Here is a 19,405-nt window from a genome sequence, read left to right on the forward strand (position 1 = left end):
ATGAATTCAGTGAACAATTTTTCAGAGAATTTCAGCAGGAAACTTTGGAGAACCAGAACTTCAGATTATAAAAATTGAAGTATCTGGACAGGTAGAACTTCTGTCTTGAATACAATGGTAAAAAGGTATTGAGTCTAAATACTTATGATTGTACTTATTTTATGTCCTACAAATCAGAATGTGTTTTGTACTATAAGACAGTCTGGCAGACTTGTCTCCTCTTAGTACTCATGCATGTAAGATTGTATTTCAGCCTTAGACTTCTGAATTATTCCGGGATGGGGGTGCATTTTTTATTCTTTGTGAGCAACAATTGTTAGATATGTTATAGTTTAATTATCTTTTTGTGTATTAATTCCCCTAGGATGGAACTCATGGTGGTCAGATTTTTAGGTCACCACCGACAAAGTCTCAAGTGACCTATTACGATGGTCATTTGCCTAAAGTCGTCCGTCATCTGTTGTGCATCGTATACAATTGACATTTTCGACTTCTTCTTAATGACCAAAAGACTCAGAGTGCTGATATTGGGCCTGTAGCATACAGGGATGAAAGCTACAAAATTGGAAAAATGAATTACTTTGACACACTTTCAAGGTCACAGGGATCAAATGTGTTGAAATCTTTACATATCTTCCTCTCAATACCAAGAGGCTCAGGGCACTGATACTGGGCCTGTAGCTTGCTGGCATGAAGGGCTACCAAATTTGTTCATATTGTAGACCTTGACACACTTTCAAGGTCACAGATATCAAATATGTCAAATCTTCAAATGACTTCTTCTCAATAACCAAAAGGCCTAGGTTGTTGTTATTGGTCCTGTAGCATTATTGGATGAAGGGTTACCAATTCTTTTCATTTGATTGACCTTTTCTCTTTTTAATGGTCACGGGGTCAAATATGTTAAGATTTCTTAACGACATCTTCTCAATAACGGAAAGGTCCATGCTGTTGATATTATTTCTTTGATATAAGTGGATGAATGGCTGTCAATTTGTTCAAATAATTGACCTTGACCTATATTCAAGATCTGTTGGGTTTGTGAGTTGAGATCTTAAATTTCTTTTCAACAAGCAATAAGTTTGGAGTATTGGCATTTGTGTAGTAGCATGTATATAGGATATGATTTCAAGTTTGTAGAAAATGTTTTTATGAACTAATAATGTCCTCTTTGTAAGCTGCATATAGTTGAGCAATTCATCTTAGAATTCTTTAGTATATAGGTCTTTGTAGTCAGATGACCTTTAAGGTCCATGGACCTCTTGTTTCTTTATTCTATCTCATGAATTATTTATGTTGGACTATTGTTTTCCTCTCCCTCAGGCCATCTGTTCCTGCATCTGCGAAAGATTGAAATCAGGGCTAAAGTGCCATCTTTCCTTGATAGATTCTCATCAAACATCACACAATTCTTAGGCATCAAAATATCTTCGACAAGTTCAAGTTTCAAGATATTTCTGTCGAGGTCACTAACTATTTTTAGAAAATCATTGTCAGCTCGGTATCGGCTTCATATCATCAAATTTCACACATTTATAAAGCATCACACTTATTAAGTATCAAATTATGGTGGATAAGTTCAAGTTGTTGACCCTGAAATTGAGGATTGAATTGGATTTCAAGGAAACTTTGATATCGTATTTTAAAAGATTTCCTGTTCAGTTCTTAAGTTTCCTTGTTCTGGCCTCTTGTATGTGTTTAGTTTAGACATGACCTGAGAACTTTTCCTTTGTTTTTTCATTGCCTTACCAAACATCACTTCAATGCCAACCATTTCACGTCAATTCTCAAAGAAGTTGGTTTTATTATTTGTCATGCTTTAATTACCTCCCTTTAATGACCTTTAAAATGATTGGTATTTTAACAAAATTGAGACTCATTAAATGGGTCTTCATATGCACCAATCAGTCTGATTGTCAAATTATATATATATATATATATATTATATAGATGTAACTTAAAAATGCTTTGTGTTCGATAAAATATTTGAAAAGAATAAAACAAACATGACAAATGTATTCCGCTAACGTTTTCCAGAAAAAGTTAGCGGAATACATTTGTCATGTTGGTTTTATTCCTTTCAAATATACATATAAAAAGCCATGTAGACAGCATATAGTTACTTTTAGCCTTTGACTACATGTAATCAAATAATTCAGTTTTCTTTTACGAGGTAAAATTGTAAATTGAATCATATTATAAATTAAAATTTGTGACGATAGCTTAAACTAAGTTATTTTTTCTTTCTTTCATCCAAATTGTTCCTTAATTGTGTGGCAATTGGATTAAAGTGTCCAACCATTTCCTCCATTTCTATTTTTGCTAGCACCAAGGTTAAGTTCACCAGGTTAATTGTCGCTTATCGTCAGCCCGATTCATCAACAACCATTTTGTCAAGTTAATTTCCTCGAGTTCCTGGATAATGTTTAGTTACGGAGTGTTCTTAGTATTAACTGATCGCGTTCAAAACATTAGGGGTTATTTTCTTGTCATGAAACAGGAACCAATGATTTGAAAGAATTACGAAAATTTCTGTGTGATTTTGATGTTGTTATTCTAACAATTTAATAGCGTTTTAATTCAGAGGTCAAAGGTATAACCATGGTTATAATCTGTTTTATTGTTCGCAAAGATTAAGGTAAATGAGCTGAATGGTAATGGGATTTAATCATTGCTCTGTAATTATTTGAAAATAAATCTACCTAATAGGTATGCTCAATGGGAGAATATAATTGGTCATATCAAAGCCTCTGTAAATAAGTAATGGAACCATGGATCCTGTGTGATTTATTCTAAAGTTTTATGCTATTCGGTAATGATAATTATCACATCCGAAACAGCATCCCCTTTTAATTTGAATGCAAAGGTATTGCATTATATCATTGTCAATATTTTTAATACATTACTTAATCCATATTAACAATTAAACTTTTTCTGTTATATAACCCAGATGATTCCTCTGGGTCTACTCTGTTAGGAGAACTTCATTAAATTAAGGTGTTTATGCAGTTACTACTCCATCCAATTTCATAATGGGATATATATTTATAGCTCACAGGTAAATATTTGATATTGAAATGTTTGTGAATAATTAAGGTACCAGCAAATTTATATTTTATATTATATAAAAAACATCTTGTTAGAGAAGTGAGACTGATTGACTTAGGATGCCTGGTATCTGCTGATTTTATAAAGGTATATATATATGAGGGAGTTACTTTATCAACATATATATTGGAGGATTTGACATGGATATCTAAGGTTCTAACTATATAAAGGTAGATGTCTGAAGGTATGACTTTTTGAACAAAAGACATTCTTTTTATAAACATAAATATGTCAGGAAAGGAATTTATAAACACTCTGGTTAGATAAACCATGATGCCCATCTATCCGTTCATCACTTTTTTCTACAAATAGCTACTAGTCATGAACAACTGAGCCAATTTTGACCAAATTTGTCAGAAATATCAATGTAGGAAGAGGGACAAATTTTGCATATATGGGATATCTCAACCCCCTGGGGTGGGATGGGCGTGGCCCAATAAGGGAAATAGAGCAAATTCTTTAAAATCCTACTCCTCCTTTGTGAATGATTTTGTTTTGTCCAAATTTGGTCTGAAGCATTTTTGAGGGGAATAGCAATCAATTTTATATAAATGGTATGTCTTGGTCCCTTGGAAGGGAGGGGCATGATCATTGAGGAATGATAGAATAATTTCTTTAAAATCTTAATTGCTCCTATAGGAATGATTGAATTTTGCCCAATTTTGGTCTTTGGTATTCTTGGGTACAGGGGAATCAGTTCTGTATAAACAGAGCATATGTCCAAGTTTGGTCTAATGCAAATTTTATGTTTGACTACATCGCTGAGATCCAATAGGGAAATTATTTCAGAAATTACTTGTCATATTTGAAATCTTTGGTAAATTAGCCAAGTGAGTGATGCAGGCACCTTGGGCCTCTTGTTTCACAAGGTATGTGTAGATAAAGTAATTAGGGGATAATTTCTTTTTTTATTTTTAGTACCTTGACGTGGATGATATCTGCCATGACTATCGAAGCTGACAGTGAAAGGATTGTTGATGATCACCAAAAGATTTATACCAACTACTGGTATTTGATTACTTTCAATATCACTTAAAGAACCCATTTCCCAAGATGATACTTAAGTCACAATATATACCCAAAGAATGTCTATTTTCCCCCTCACTCCTCATCCTTAGACAAGTCTAAATACACCTATAGCAAGGAAGGAAAGATCATTGACTTTGGTAAAATGGCTGTGTGGTTTATAAACCGACATCTGAGTGTGTAACTTTGTAAACTTTGATATCTGAGTATGGTGTCATGAACAGGGATATCTGAGTGTGTGACATTATATACATAGATATCTGAGTGTGTGACATTATATACATAGATATCTGGGTGTGTGACATTATATACATAGATATCTGGGTGTGTGACATTATATACATAGATATCGGGGTGTGTGACATTATATACATAGATATCTGAGTGAATACTGTGGTAAACATAAATATCTGAGTGAATGATGTGGTAAACATAGACATCTGAGTGTATACTGTGATAAACATAGATATTTAAGTGAATGATGTGATGATAACACGGATGTCAGATAATTAGACTGTAATATACATTTTACTTGGTATTTTTCTGCACATTACTATGGAGCTTCCGTAGCACAACTAGTTATAGAATTTTTGTTTTAATCCTGTTGAAGCAAATTAAAGTAAGGAAATTGTTCATGTCAGATACGTTTTCATTACATAAATCAGTGCGGAAATTAATCACTGAGCATATTTAAGTTGTGAAGATTATTGTTAAAAGTGAGAAATGATCACATTCAGATTACGGAATGGTTTGATGCTGACAGGAAATTAAAGAAGACTGTTACAATTGATATTTTGCATGTTATTTTCACAAAAGGGAAATTATTTGTCCACTATCGGAGACTGCATTGAATGGCTTCCTGTGTGATGAATGGTTAGTAGGACTGCTGTTCCATGTACTTTATAGAACTCTGCACATCATTTTCTCATTATGTTGACACATTTGGTATACATCCATCAATGTCAGGTAGTTCTGTCACTTAAGCCTCTGTTTTATCTCAGATTTACGCTCTATCAAACAATGTATTTTATACTCAGGGTTACCTATACTGTCAGACATTTAAGGTAATTTCAATTCCCTGAAAAAAGTCTTGAGTCTTAATGAAACTGCCAGTTGAGCACTGTATTAGTGCAAATTTACCATCCACTTTATATACCTGATATTTAAAGTTATTCTTTCTTCAGGATGAGATCGATTCTTGACATTATGAATGATTAAAAACATCTCTTGATGAATTATGTCTAAATTTAGAACTTAAAATCATTGAAGGTGGTTTGTATATAAGGAAGAAAAATCTTTAAAAGGGAAGTAACTCACACATTGAAAAACATGTTTTTTCATACTACTGTGTTTGAAGAACATTTTTACAGTGTAAAATAAAAATTTGTGAATTTACCAACTGTAATTGGAAATTAATCAAATGTGATAAAGCTTCTGGATATTGTTACAAGTTGTAAAATTTACCGAAAATGGCTATATCTTAATTGTGACCTGGAGCCAGGGCTCTCAGTTTAGATCACTTATGCAGACTGTCAGTGAGGGATAGTACTGGTATGCTTATTTTAATGCATGAACTGGAGATAAGATAATGACTTTTTGATTTTGTCTCAAGTTCATATGACAGAATTCAAAATCTATAATACCCAGTATACTGTAAAAACCCAAAGGGTCAAGTGAGGTTGAGCTGTGTCTTGGTGTCCTTCATCTGTCGTCCGTCCATCCTGCATTGTCCATTGTCCATCGCCCATCGTCCAACGTCAACTTTTCTCATTAAAAAACTTCTTCTCAATAACCAATGAACCAAATGATTTGATATTTGGGTGGTATGTTCCTAGGGTGAAGCTTGAAAAAGAAAAAGAAATGACTTTACTTATATTCAAGGTCACGGGAGTCAGATTTGTTAAAACCTGTAAATGACTTCTTTTCATAAACTTAAAGGCATAGAGGCAGGATATTTGGTTGGTATGTTCCTATGATTAAGCCTGACAAAGTTTGTGAAAAGAAATGACATTGACCTATATTCAAGGTCATGTTACGTAGGTGTGCACCACATTATATAGCTTTTTACAGTATTCATAAAAACCACCATACTATCCCCATTCTAAAAAAAAATAAACCTGAAAGTGATGTAATTGTCTCAATGTCAACCAAATTCAATAGACCTGCAGTATTTTGTTTGAAATAGTTCCACAATTATGTTCTCAGCCAATCAAAACATGCCTTACAGTCATTGACAAGTTAGAAGTTCTGCCCACTTTCAAGTCAAGGTGTCAGTAGATTCTGGTCAGGATGTAGATCAGATATGAAAAGGCTTTAAATGTTTCTTTGCTGGGGTGATCTGTCTTAATTGTTGTTTGATTCCTAGTGTGCACTGTATTAACTCAAAATTTGTCCAGCCTATCTCTGATTGGCAAAGGTGTTTGTTCATAAACGTAGATTGATAAAACAAAGAGAAACCATGGAGAGGCTTCAACAGTGAAGGGAGACACATTTGCAGTTCTTGGCACTTTTTTTACAAATGGAAATGTGGATTTATGTATAAGATTTTAAAGGTGGGAGAAAATTTGGCATAAACTTTCATTTGGCTGTGATACAAGTTTGAACTGATACTTGTATTGAGAATATTACTAACTGTAACTTGTCGTATTTATCAACATTTTGACGTTACTCCTTTGAACTGGAGAGAAGTGAATAAAAATCCATCGCTAAGATTATCATCATTGTGCCCCCCACCACATTTTGATGATATGTCATTTGAACAGGTCATTTTCATTCCTTTCTCCTATATTGAGGTTGATCACCTGCATCTATTGGAAAGATGGGCACCATATGAGTATGGCCATTATAAGTATATCGGAGATCAGGTTATGAAAAATTATTTAATGGAAAAATGTGTTACATGTTATATATAGTTGCTATCTATTTCTTCAAGTATAATGATTAAATTGATGGCATCAACATGAGTCTGGTCAGAGCCTCCATAGTTTCTCAATATAAGATGTTTTCTTGTGGAAAATTTGCTGGTGACAGAGATCAGTTAGGTTGTCGCATAGAATAGCTGCTTTGTTGTCAGAACCAACTGTCTGTAAGTGTTTATGTCATGTAGACCCTTCTAATTCACTCTGACAAGGTCGTGTCTCAGACAAATGGTGGTGCTGTAGACAGGGTGAAGGTCGATCATTGTCTTCTAATTTTCTAGCCAAGAAGTTGGTAAAATAACTCTTTTAATCAGTTACAAAAAGCTTCAATTCTCAATTACGCTGCTTTTGTAGAAACCATTGATGATATTGTTGATCCTGACATGGTGTAATCATATTGCATTCTCCGTTAAATCTTCGGCAATAACATTTAGTAGAGATATACAGAGTTAGGGCCATAAATTTTCATCAATTTATGTAGGGATAAGAGGTTGATGACATGTCTGTATATGTTCATATGTCAAATTTGTTTGAAATGAGAAAAGATCTTTGTGATGTTTGGAGCTTTATTTATCAATACCATTTCAATGTTTTATGAATCATGTTGTTGTTCGATTTCCTAGGAGGCCCTTGGCATGACATTCAAAGCAATGATGAAATGTCTTTTCTAAGAACACAACCAAAACAATACAGCAACGTCTGGCTGTCAGGTTCTTTAAGAAACCCAAAATACCCTAAAAAGGAATTACACATTTGGATCTTCACATGTGGGTGCAAAGTCGTACTGCTTAACAGACTGAGCTATTGCTTTGTTCATCGGGGATAAAAAATGTTTTGTCTGTGTGATTGAGGAGACCTTTCTTCCACATACTACAGGTCTGCCATTGTTGGCAGGAAATGGTGCACTACTTAAGATTACACACAGTGAATTATGTTGTTTAACCCACAGTTTCTTAATGTGTCCAAGGTCAATGGCTGTCTTTAGATTTGTCTTCTGAGGTTAGAATTAGACTGTCTAGAATTTCACGGATGATAATGGACCGATTCAATGAAAATTTATAGGAGGTTTTGATGATGTTCACATAGGCACATTTATCAGACAGTGTGAAAGTTTCCAGATAAGAGCTTTGAGTTCATATGACCCCCTATAATGTTACTTGTAATTTTAACATCTATATTTTGACAATCAAACTTAATAAAGAAATGAAGGTGAAACTTTTATTGCCACCAGACGTATACGATATTGAACATATTATCAGTATTTCGTTTTTTGTGCAGTCAAATGTATGTTACAATACAGATCAAATTGACCTTCTTCACTAGATTTGAAAAAATATACAACATCAGTTATGTAAGGCACAAAATAAAATGTCAAACCATAAGGAATGTATTTAAAACCAGAACTTTAGCTGTATAATTACAGATTTTCTGGGTTGATCCAGTCTTACCCAGACTGTTTTTTGAAAATATGTATGGATAGCACTTCGGTTCACAACTTCCTCTGATTTTTTCACCCTACCCTCATTAGATGGTGGGCTGTTTAAATCGCCCTTTATTCATGGTCCTTCCATTCATTAGTGCATTCATCTATTTGTCTGTCTGTTGTCAGTTCTCAAACAGTTCAACGTTATCACTATTTCTTGAAAAATATTGAATGGATTGTTCTCTCAAATTTCCTTTGGTCTATAGATGTGCTCTCTTGATTTTGAGAATTGTCAGAAGAACATAATGGCTGACGTGCATCCATCTTGGATTTCATCAATGAAAGTTTATTGTTATTATTATTTATATTTGGAAAGATTTTCTTCAGGTTAGTAGTGTCAATAGAATAGAAGTTATTACAAAAACCAGCAGAAGATTAGAGTGTGACGCTTTGATGGCTACATGGTCACCTTCATCAGACAACTGACCACAGTGGAATGTACTAGCACTGTCATACATAGTGTACGCAATGGTAAGGAAGTGACCACCTTTTTTCGACTGTACTGTAATCCTATGTACACTAAGGTCGAAAATAGTGTGACAAGATGGTAATCTATGTATGACCAAGTGTTGAGCAAGGTGTAGTCATTGAAATGTCATACTCTAACCTTCAACTGGTTGTGTTATAAGAACTTCTATTCTTATTGCTATGGCTGTTTCTTGGGAAGGACAGGATTTACTCTTTCTCAAACTTCATATCTAGGTTCCTCTTGCTTCTTATTTGTGTCCTTTGGATTTTGGGGATGATCAGAAAAGCAAAATGGCTGACAAGCAGCCATCTTTGATTTTGACAATGAAAATTGTTTATCGCTATCTCGTGATGAGTACCTGGTACTGCAGAAATCTTTTTCAAATTTCACATGTAGGTTCGCCTTGGTTCCTAGTTGTGACCTTTTGATTTTGGGACTGAATTGAAAAACAAAAGACTGTCACCTTTGATTTGACAGGTAAAGATTGTTGTCAATATTTCTTGACAGGAATTTTCAAATTTCATTTAATTCGGAGTAAAATCAGAGAAAAGAACAAATATAGATCAAATAATGGAGGGCACCAAGGATTTCTTATTATTTTGTGTATTGTGATAGAGAGTTAATCATTAAGACTCCTCACTTAAATGTTGTCAAATTTTGTACTGCTTTGCTTTGACTGATATATCTGGAAAATTAAGTATATGTAACTGATTCTCAAGGACATTGTCACTTAATTACAATTTGTCTCTCAATAGCTTATACTTCAGGAGTTGTGTCCCATTCTTTTTATCCTTAGATGTTTTAGTAAGTAATTTTGATTACTTTCTAGGTGGATACAAATATTTGGAAAATAAAGCATGTGTGGTTGATTAATTGTTACTGTAAAGGGAGATTGTTGATTTCGCACTTTAATTTTCTTTTTTTAATATTCTTTTCATGTGAAAGCAGGAAGTGTCATCGTTGTTATTGACTTATAGGTCTGGTTGTATCTGTTGTATATATTAGATCAGATATCTTGAACATACTAAACAAGATGTAATGATTACAAATGGTTTTCTATAAGTTCATTTGAACTTGGAATACAATGTTTATGAACAATATTTTAGATTAAAGCTGAAAATGCAAGAGAAAAAGATTACTTTATTTTTATAAAAAAAAAAAAAAAAAAGAATTCTGTTTTCAAATGCTTTGGAGATGCCCTATGATAACGATATCTTCCGGCCAGTGTATCTAAGGAAATGGCAGACATTTTAGTCCATGTCTTGCTTGGAAACAAGTAGAGACATTCTAGAGTATAACAGGCTTACAAACTGTCAAACCATTTCGACATTGACCATCGGAAGTGAAAATCACCTGTATATTATCATAACACACGTATGTGTGACCTTAAAAGAATAAAAGAATGCACTCATCTGTGGATCTTTGGAGTGGCATGAACATTGTCAGTGCTTCTCAGCTGTCCAAAGTTACGTCAAAAACATAAGATAAAAATAATAAAAATAAAACACAGAAAAGTTCTTACAGTCTGTCACATAATTTCCGAAACACATGCATTTGTACTTAAACTCTAGACTCGACCAATTCTACTATTGTCACTGAAGTGCTTGAAAAATACTGTATAACATACAAGTATTTATTTATGTATTCTCAATCTTGGTCACTAAATGTTTAACTAGGAACATGTGCAAAGTGATGTCTTGTCTTGTTTGTGTAAATTTGTCCTGGGGAACTTTTTTTTTTTTTTTTGGAAATAACTCGATAAATGTAAAGCTTATAACACAGAAATTTAATTCTGTACTCTGGAGGAGCAAGGTGCCGTTTTCCTTGTTGTAATTTTTTGATATGTTATGTGCTTTTTCCTCCAAAGCACACAGCTCATTTTAGATGTGTAAGTTGTCACATAAATAAACGCGAATTTCTGTTACTTGACTGATATTGTATCTTTTTCTCGTAGATATGTGTTTTATGTCCATTTCCAGGTCCTTCCTCTTCTTGTAAGATAAGAAATGAAAGCAATATATGCATGTATATAGATGAGTCCCACGCTATGTGCCGCCATTGAAACAATGATAACCCGTTTGACAGGTTGCAGACCTTACATACCATGAGACGTCCATTCATGTTTCCTAGCAAGGCTTGGACTAAAATGTCTGCTTTTCCTTAAGATACGATGGTGACTGGAAGACATTGTTAGCTTTGAGGCAATATATCTCAGAAACATTCTAAAAAGTATAAATTTTATCTAAACATGTAAGTTTTTTAACTTGCCCTGTCAGCTTTAAGGTCATAATGAGGATGGATGATAAAAATAATATGAAAAGTACTGAAAGATGAATAAGAAGTACTTGGAGAGCTTCCATTATATTGTTTAGCTATCACATGGAATGCTGTCGATCGGAATATGGTTTCTGGTAATGAGTGTTTGTGATGGCGCAGCATTGAATAGAAAACAAGGTATCAGAGAGAGCAGACATGAAACACGGCTGAAGTACGATCAATAATGTTGAGTATCAGTTTAACTATTGCTGACACTAATTCTATAAAGAAATGAACCTATATTTTACCTTACTTTGTTATCCATATACCAGAACTTTTTATAGGAGAGTTTCTGGTTACTGGACACTGCCAAAAATGTGCTTTAGGTGACACAAAAAATATTTCAGAGTGCTCAGTATGATAAATCATTAGATAATATCTGATGTGATGGATTCTAGTCATATTTCACACACACTAATTTAACAAATTGACCTTTATGTGGAATCTTTCACCCCAAGTGTGTCTCATCCTCTGGAATCCTTTATATATTATACCTATGAACATTAAACAAGTCTGCATTGGGGTTACTCAGTACCTATTTGCTGCGCTATCTTCTGCTGCTAGCTTATTGAGGGAGTGTTCTCCCTTTTTGTCTAGATTTGTCCGAGAATCACACAACCATCGTCATCCTGTTTGTAATTGTCTCACTTTTGTTGTTTGGTTGTATTGCTCTTGTGTGTCTGAAATAAGAAGCCATAGATTTCTTGCAAGGAAAAGCATCTTAAAAATTTAAATAGTTTTGAAAATAAGCCAGTCTCATTTTTTTTTTTATTGCAAGAAAGAGTGAAAAGTTTGGCATGGAAAATCTCAATACATCGAGAATAATTTCCAAATAATTTCCTTGCTTTGTTTTATCAGTTTCTCCTTTAAAAAAAAAAACAAAAAGAAAACAACAACTTAAAATTGAGATAGTCTTGAATATAAGCCATAGAATGTGTTATTGTGATAAATAAAGTATTTATCTCTAAGTATATTTAGGGCGTATCAGGAACATGTTATGTAATGTGTATCTTTGGGATAGTCTTCAGATTTTTTTGTACTTGAAGAAAGTGATTGCTTTTCAGCTCCAGAGGTCAAAGGTTAAGGTCACTGGTACTATAAATAGAAAATTGATTTTTGCACAATTGATCGAGTTCTGTTAAGCGCATTTAACTTGGCTGTATTATGTACATAGGTACGGGATAAAAACATCATTTTTGTTTCATCTGAATTTATCATTTTTTAAGCCACAACAAATTTATAGACAAAACACTGATCAGGAAAGGTAGTCTTGTGTCATTCTATGGGATAGTCTTGATTTACAATCTGGTCATATCTGCTGTATTCATTTCAGGTTTTACATGAAAACTCTACATTGTCCAAAGCCAGTAATGCCGCATACTATCTGATGAAAACTAAAATTATGTGGTTTGTCGATGACTATCTGAGCTATTACTGGAATATAATGGACTAAACTGGTTTTGTCTCTATGTGTCAAAAATGTGTCTGTCATCATGTGAAACAATGAATTATTCACATAGATCTGCAATGATTTGTTTTCGTTTTTGAAATTTCAACATTCATAAATAGCAAATTCTGTTCGGGGAATTCATTGTAACAAAATGGCAATCTCCTCTTTAGACACAAAAGCAGTTAAAACATTCAAAATGAATATTTGATAAGTTGGAAATGATGCCTCTTTGATAAACTTATTTAGAATTTGCTGAGTTGAAGGTAGTCCACTGCAGTAGTACAATACCAACATAATAGGGTTACATTTCCTGTATAGTTTAACAGAATTGTTGGTATTCTGATTCTTTCACTAATATCAGTAATCAAACAATGCCAGACATATTGATTGGACATATTCTCAGGTCACATGATTCTCTAACCCTATCATGATGTACATTGACATATTAAGGAACTCTTCAGACTTGTGCTTTCCTATCACATGCGGCAGACATGTTAATTTCAAACAGGCATTCATTCTGAAATTATTTGATTGACAGTCTGATAATGTATATTTCCAAATTAGAAATATTCAGTAGATTAACCAAACAATTTATCATATAAGAGTGCTCCTGGAAAGGTATCAGGTAGACTTATGAAATATACTCGTAGGTCATCATTATCATGCACCTTTGTTCTATGATATGACTCATTATGGTATGAATTTGTCTATTAATCTATTTTTTTTCCACTTGTTTGTCAGCTTGTATTTAAATGCTAACTGTTGCCTGTCGAAACCGTAAGTCCTTCAATTCTTGACCTTCAGTCATAAGAGTCAGTGTACATGCAGCAAAGAATAGGTGAATGTGGCATGCTAAAACCACATTTTTCTCAAGACCTTATTTTCCAGAGTTATTGCCCTTGGATTTTTTCTCATCTTTTCTTGTTCTTGCAGTAACTGTTATTTGACTACTTATACATCTTTGTGGGAGAGGAAAGGGTATTGTGTACTTCATTACTCTACCTCTTGTACTGTGGATGTCAATGGTTGTTGCCCTTTGTTTTTTTCCTTCTTTGTCAGTATTCAATCAAGTATAACCCGATGAGTTGCCGTTTATTTATTGTATCTGAGGTGATGGTTAGGGTCTTCTATATATTCTAATTTTGCAATTAATGGTAGAACTTTTTTGTCATCTCTCAAGCATTCATATTTACCAAAAAGTTATCATGATTGATTAACAATTAATTATTTGTTTACCACTTGAGAAAGGAGAAGTACAAGGTGTACCAGGTATCTTGTCAGATGTTGTCTACTGCTGCTTAATTCACCAAATGAATGCTTGGTTATGAAGTTAGTTTTGATGGCAATATAAAACTTGTAGATAGAACATTTGAAGTAGGATTGTCAAGGTGATATTTTTTAAAAAAAAACATTGATTTTAAGCAAGCAAGGATAACTGTGGAAAATATTTTTATGTTGAATATTTACAACTTGAATAATGTCTCCTCTCATTGTTTAAAACAGATACATCTTAAAGACAGAGGATGGGGAAGTAATTTTGACATGGAATTGGTGGGAAAGGGAAAAAGTATGACAAAGGCAGTAGATATCAATTGGCAGGGAAATTAATCTGGCTTCGTAAATGAATTATACTAAAGATAAGTTTCATATAAGGAAGATGAGTTGTATGATCAGGAAGATTACCTGGAACCTGTTTTGCATTTTGCTTTCTAATGCCTTGTATGTTAGTCCTGCATAGCATGGCAGTTGAATGAAACACAACTTAGAAGAGTCTGATTTCAAGGGAGTAAGGTCTGCTAATGAAATTTAGATTTGAAAAAGCATGTAGTAGGATAATAGAATGAGATATATGCTGATATGGTTCTTGTATGAAATAAAGAATTAAATTACTCTCATTGGTGACTAAATGGAGATTGTATCCTGGTAAATGGTGCCATGCATTGTGCCTTAACAATAGGATTGTTGAATTAAATATGTCAGTGCTCTGTCTTTGTTACTTAACAAGACTGATGTGTTAAGTGGTTGCGTGTCCTGTTCAGAAAAGCAATGACCATATCAGGGTATGTCGTTATTTCTGTCTGACTTTTGTAGCCATGCTTTGTAATTTTATTTTGTTCCAGACAAGAACATGTTGGATGGCTAAACAAGGTAATAAGGATTCATGATACTGAAAAATTGTATCTCAGGATTCTACAAATATCTTGCAAATATCATCTATTCATGTTGGCCACCAGCTTACATATCTAGTGGATGCTGTCATCGATATACATCCAGTTACCAGCCTGTATCAGTATTCCACACATATCAGCAGATGATGCAATCAAACCATCCAAAATTATAAGCCACTACTGCTTGCTTGTGGTACCCTAATTATTAGGCACATCCTGCCACCAGTGAATGTTTTTACATCAAGAATTCATTTGGCTGTGATGATATATACATACATACTGCAATCACGGTTGATATGACCGCCAACATTTCTATCCATCAGGCATTAGCACATATTTGGCTGCTAGCATATATTTGTTCACTGGCGATATATCCTGCTTTCAGAATATATCTTTAATTACTATAGTATAAATGGTTGTCCATCAAAACAGATATTTTATTTCTTTGGCACTATCGGTGCTGCAACTGTCGATGATGGATATCGTAATTTCACGACTAGAATTTCCAGTTATACATTTAAGAACTGGGCCACAATGAAGTCCCTGCAATTGAGCCAACGATGTATTCTCTTTGGAACGGTCAAATGAAGTGAACCCTGCTGGTCAATACAACTACATTGGATATTGTGTGTGTTAGACATGGCAAGGTCATGGTTGATTTATTTGTGAATTTGGGCCTATCCATGTTTCTCTCATGCTGGGTATAATAGATACAGCCCTAGGGTCAATCTGTACAGCAAATTGTCACACAGTGATATTGGACCAGGGATCAGTTTGATGTATCAAACACTGGTCAATTCATTTGGAAAAATGCAATTTCGTGTCTCAACTGTCTGGGTTTAAAATGCTTTCTGTTGCTGTTCGTTATCCTCAAATGTAGATGTTATGTGTCTGGTGAAGTTGTGGTACCAATAACACCCTGTAGTTAGACCTGCGGCGTGATTGAATTGATTTAGCGGTAAACACTTGGTTATGATTGAATCAGATTAAAGCATGTGCTTGAGATTGATTCTGTTGCAGGGGTCAAGGTCATTATATTTTTTTCTTGGAATGACCACTAATCAGATTGAAACGTAAGCATATCATGAAGCTAGATTGGAAGTCCATTATTTCATTAACTTAATGAAATAAAGATATATACCTCTTTTTGCTTGACTGATAAAAATGTCACATTTCACATTGATGGCAAACAATATCCTAATAAATGGGATGTTTGGATTCAAACATAGAGTTTCTCTGAAACATCCATACTTGATATGATTTACACGTCCTTGGTAGACCTGTTGTGGCATGAAATCCAAGTTAATTTGATACTGACAACACCATTTCCTGGTTGTTAGCTACCATGGTAACTAAAACCGACTGAAAAAATTGCCCATCTCTTTCGTTTCTACTGTCCGATCACCTGGATCCATGTGGTGTTCTGGTCACTCTTTAAATCTTCTGTCAGCTCATCTTGGCCAAACTGTAGTGTTGTAGGTCACATACTCATCAAATAATTTGTCAGCTCAGCTGGGACTAATTGAGATGTAGGAAGTCACATAATTTATTTGGGACATGGTGAGAGAGGATGGGCTATATATAGCAAATGTCTGAGTGGACAGACATTAGGAGATCCTAGGTCTGATTGGAAATGTAGACATTATGAGGGACACAGTCAGAGATTGGGCATTATGTGGCCAAGGTGTGAATGGATGGATGTTATACAGAACACTGTTAGAGTGAGTGAGTGGGCATTATGTGGCCAAGGTGTGAATGGATGGATGTTATACAGAACACTGTTAGTGTGAGTGAGTGGGCATTATGTGGCCAAGGTCTGAATGGACAGACATGTAGAATACAGTTAGAGTGGGCGTTATATGGCCAAGGTCTGAATGGACAGACTTGTGAAATAGAGTTAGAGTGGGCATGATATGGCCAAGGTCTGAATGGACAGACCTGTAGAAAACAGTTAGAGTGGGCATTATATGGCTAAGGTCTGAATGGACAGACCTGTAGAAAACAGTTAGAGTGGGCATTATGTGACCAAGGTCTGAATGGACAGACCTGTAGAAAACAGTTAGAGTGGGCATTATATGGCTAAGGTCTGAATGGACAGACCTGTAGAAAACAGTTAGAGTGGGCATTATGTGACCAAGGTCTGAATGGACAGACATTATACAGGTCAGGGCCAGAGTGAGTGAGCAAGCATTGTGTGCTGAAGGTTTGGATGGACAAACATTATGTTGAACACAGTCAGGTGGAACATGGTTAGGGTGGATGGACATCATGTGGACCTAGGTCTTAGTGGATGGGAATTATGAGATCCACGGGCTGATAGGACAGATATTGTGAGAATTTTAGGAATGTATTGATCCTTTGGTGACTGTTGACAGAGTCTCTATGAAGGGGATTAACCTCTCTGCTGATGAAAAATCTTATTCCAAGATTCTTTGCTTATTGATTTGTCTTCACAAAAACATATTATGTAAATCAGGCTAAGTGGACATGATCAGTGGACATTATAGAAAGGAATTTCCCTGTCATACTCAATTTGCTACTAAAGCTGGGGCCATACCAAGGTCAATTTCTGCCTGAAGATTTAGATGTTGTTTCATCTTTTATGGTAATATTTAATTTCTTGCTGTTGTTTTATTTCAATTTTCTGATAGTGTCAGTACAGTGTATGTGTCATTGTGTGGAATTATTAACTTGTTTGTAACTTCAGCATCTTTATACTGAAAACTATAATGCTCCTATATAACATTTTCATTCTAAAACTGAAGTATCGTAAAATTACTTATGAAATCAGTAAAGTAATTTCATGGTCATCATAGGCACAACTGTTTCTATCAGTGTCCGATCATGGTTACCTGAGACAAAATCTCATGTGATCCATTACAGATCATCTTTTGTCAGCTGTTGTGTGTCATTTGTCCATCAAAAATTGACAATTTCAACTTATTCTTAAAAACTCCTTAACCAATTTTGATGAAATTATGCAGAAACCTACCATGCGCAAACAGTATAGCCAACCTCTGAGGGTGAAATATCGGGTCACGTCCAGCTATTAAACAAGGATGGAATTGTCAAAACAAAGGTCATGTGCTTAACAACCTCTTTCAAGCATCTTTTTCTATATTTGTTATTTGTTAAAACATATACACAAATAAATCAACCACTTTATATAAGTAATTATAAACAATACTTGATGCATTACATCTTTATTATACCTCTACATAATTGTTTTAGTTGTGACTGGCATCTGTGGCTACTAGTAACACTAAATTATCCCAGGCATTATTGTCACTGTCTGGTTACAATCTCTAAGCATCCCTTCCTAAATTTCTAGTATATGTATCTTTCTCTTAACAAATAGTGGTGTTGTGTAATGTTTTTTTAAGAAGTTAGAGAAACCTGAGACTATTATAGCTATATATTGAAAGAAACTTATCAAAAGTAGCACATTTGTTTTCTAGTCTGTCTTTGTCTAGATTCAGTGATGAGGTGATGTCTCTGTCTAGAGTCAGTGATGAGGTGATGTCTCTGTCTAGAGTCAGTGATGAGGTGATGTCTCTGTCTAGAGTCAGTGATGAGGTGATGTCTTTGTCTAGATTCAGTGATGAGGTGATGTCTCTGTCTAGAGTCAGTGATGAGGTGATGTCTTTGTCTAGATTCAGTGATGAGGTGATGTCTCTGTCTAGAGTCAGTGATGAGGTGATGTCTCTGTCTAGAGTCAGTGATGAGGTGATGTCTCTGTCTAGAGTCAGTGATGAGGTGATGTCTCTGTCTAGATTCAGTGATGAGGTGATGTCTTTGTCTAGAGTCAGTGATGAGGTGATGTCTTTGTCTAGAGTCAGTGATGAGGTGATGTCTTTGTCTAGATTCAGTGATGAGGTGATGTCTCTGTCTAGATTCAGTGATGAGGTGATGTCTCTGTCTAGATTCAGTGATGAGGTGATGTCTTTGTCTAGAGTCAGTGATGAGGTGATGTCTCTGTCTAGATTCAGTGATGAGGTGATGTCTCTGTCTAGAGTCAGTGATGAGGTGATGTCTCTGTCTAGATTCAGTGATGAGGTGATGTCTCTGTCTAGATTCAGTGATGAGGTGATGTCTCTGTCTAGATTCAGTGACGAGGTGATGTCTCTGTCTAGAGTCAGTGATGAGGTGATGTCTCTGTCTAGAGTCAGTGGTGAGGTGATGTCTCTGTCTGGATTCAGTGATGAGGTGATGTCTTTGTCTAGATTCAGTGATGAGGTGATGTCTTTGTCTGGATTCAGTGATGAGGTGATGTCTCTGTCTAGAGTCAGTGATGAGGTGATGTCTCTGTCTAGAGTCAGTGGTGAGGTGATGTCTCTGTCTGGATTCAGTGATGAGGTGATGTCTTTGTCTAGATTCAGTGATGAGGTGATGTCTCTGTCTACATTCAGTGATGAGGTGATGTCTTTGTCTGGATTCAGTGATGAGGTGATGTCTCTGTCTGGATTC

The 19,405-nt window shown here is 34.9% G+C and overlaps 1 protein-coding gene across 1 annotated transcript in view; it reads left to right on the top strand.

Moving 5' to 3' along the window:
• Positions 1-19,405, top strand: part of LOC132563058 (uncharacterized) — a 79,131-nt gene that overhangs the window by 58,439 nt on the left and 1,287 nt on the right. The gene's annotated exons all lie outside the window — the stretch shown is intronic.

The sequence above is a fragment of the Ylistrum balloti genome, unplaced genomic scaffold (assembly GCF_031769215.1).
Source record: "Ylistrum balloti isolate Yb309-2 unplaced genomic scaffold, AGI_CSIRO_Ybal_v1 Utg371574, whole genome shotgun sequence".
Lineage (NCBI taxonomy): Eukaryota > Metazoa > Mollusca > Bivalvia > Pectinida > Pectinidae > Ylistrum > Ylistrum balloti.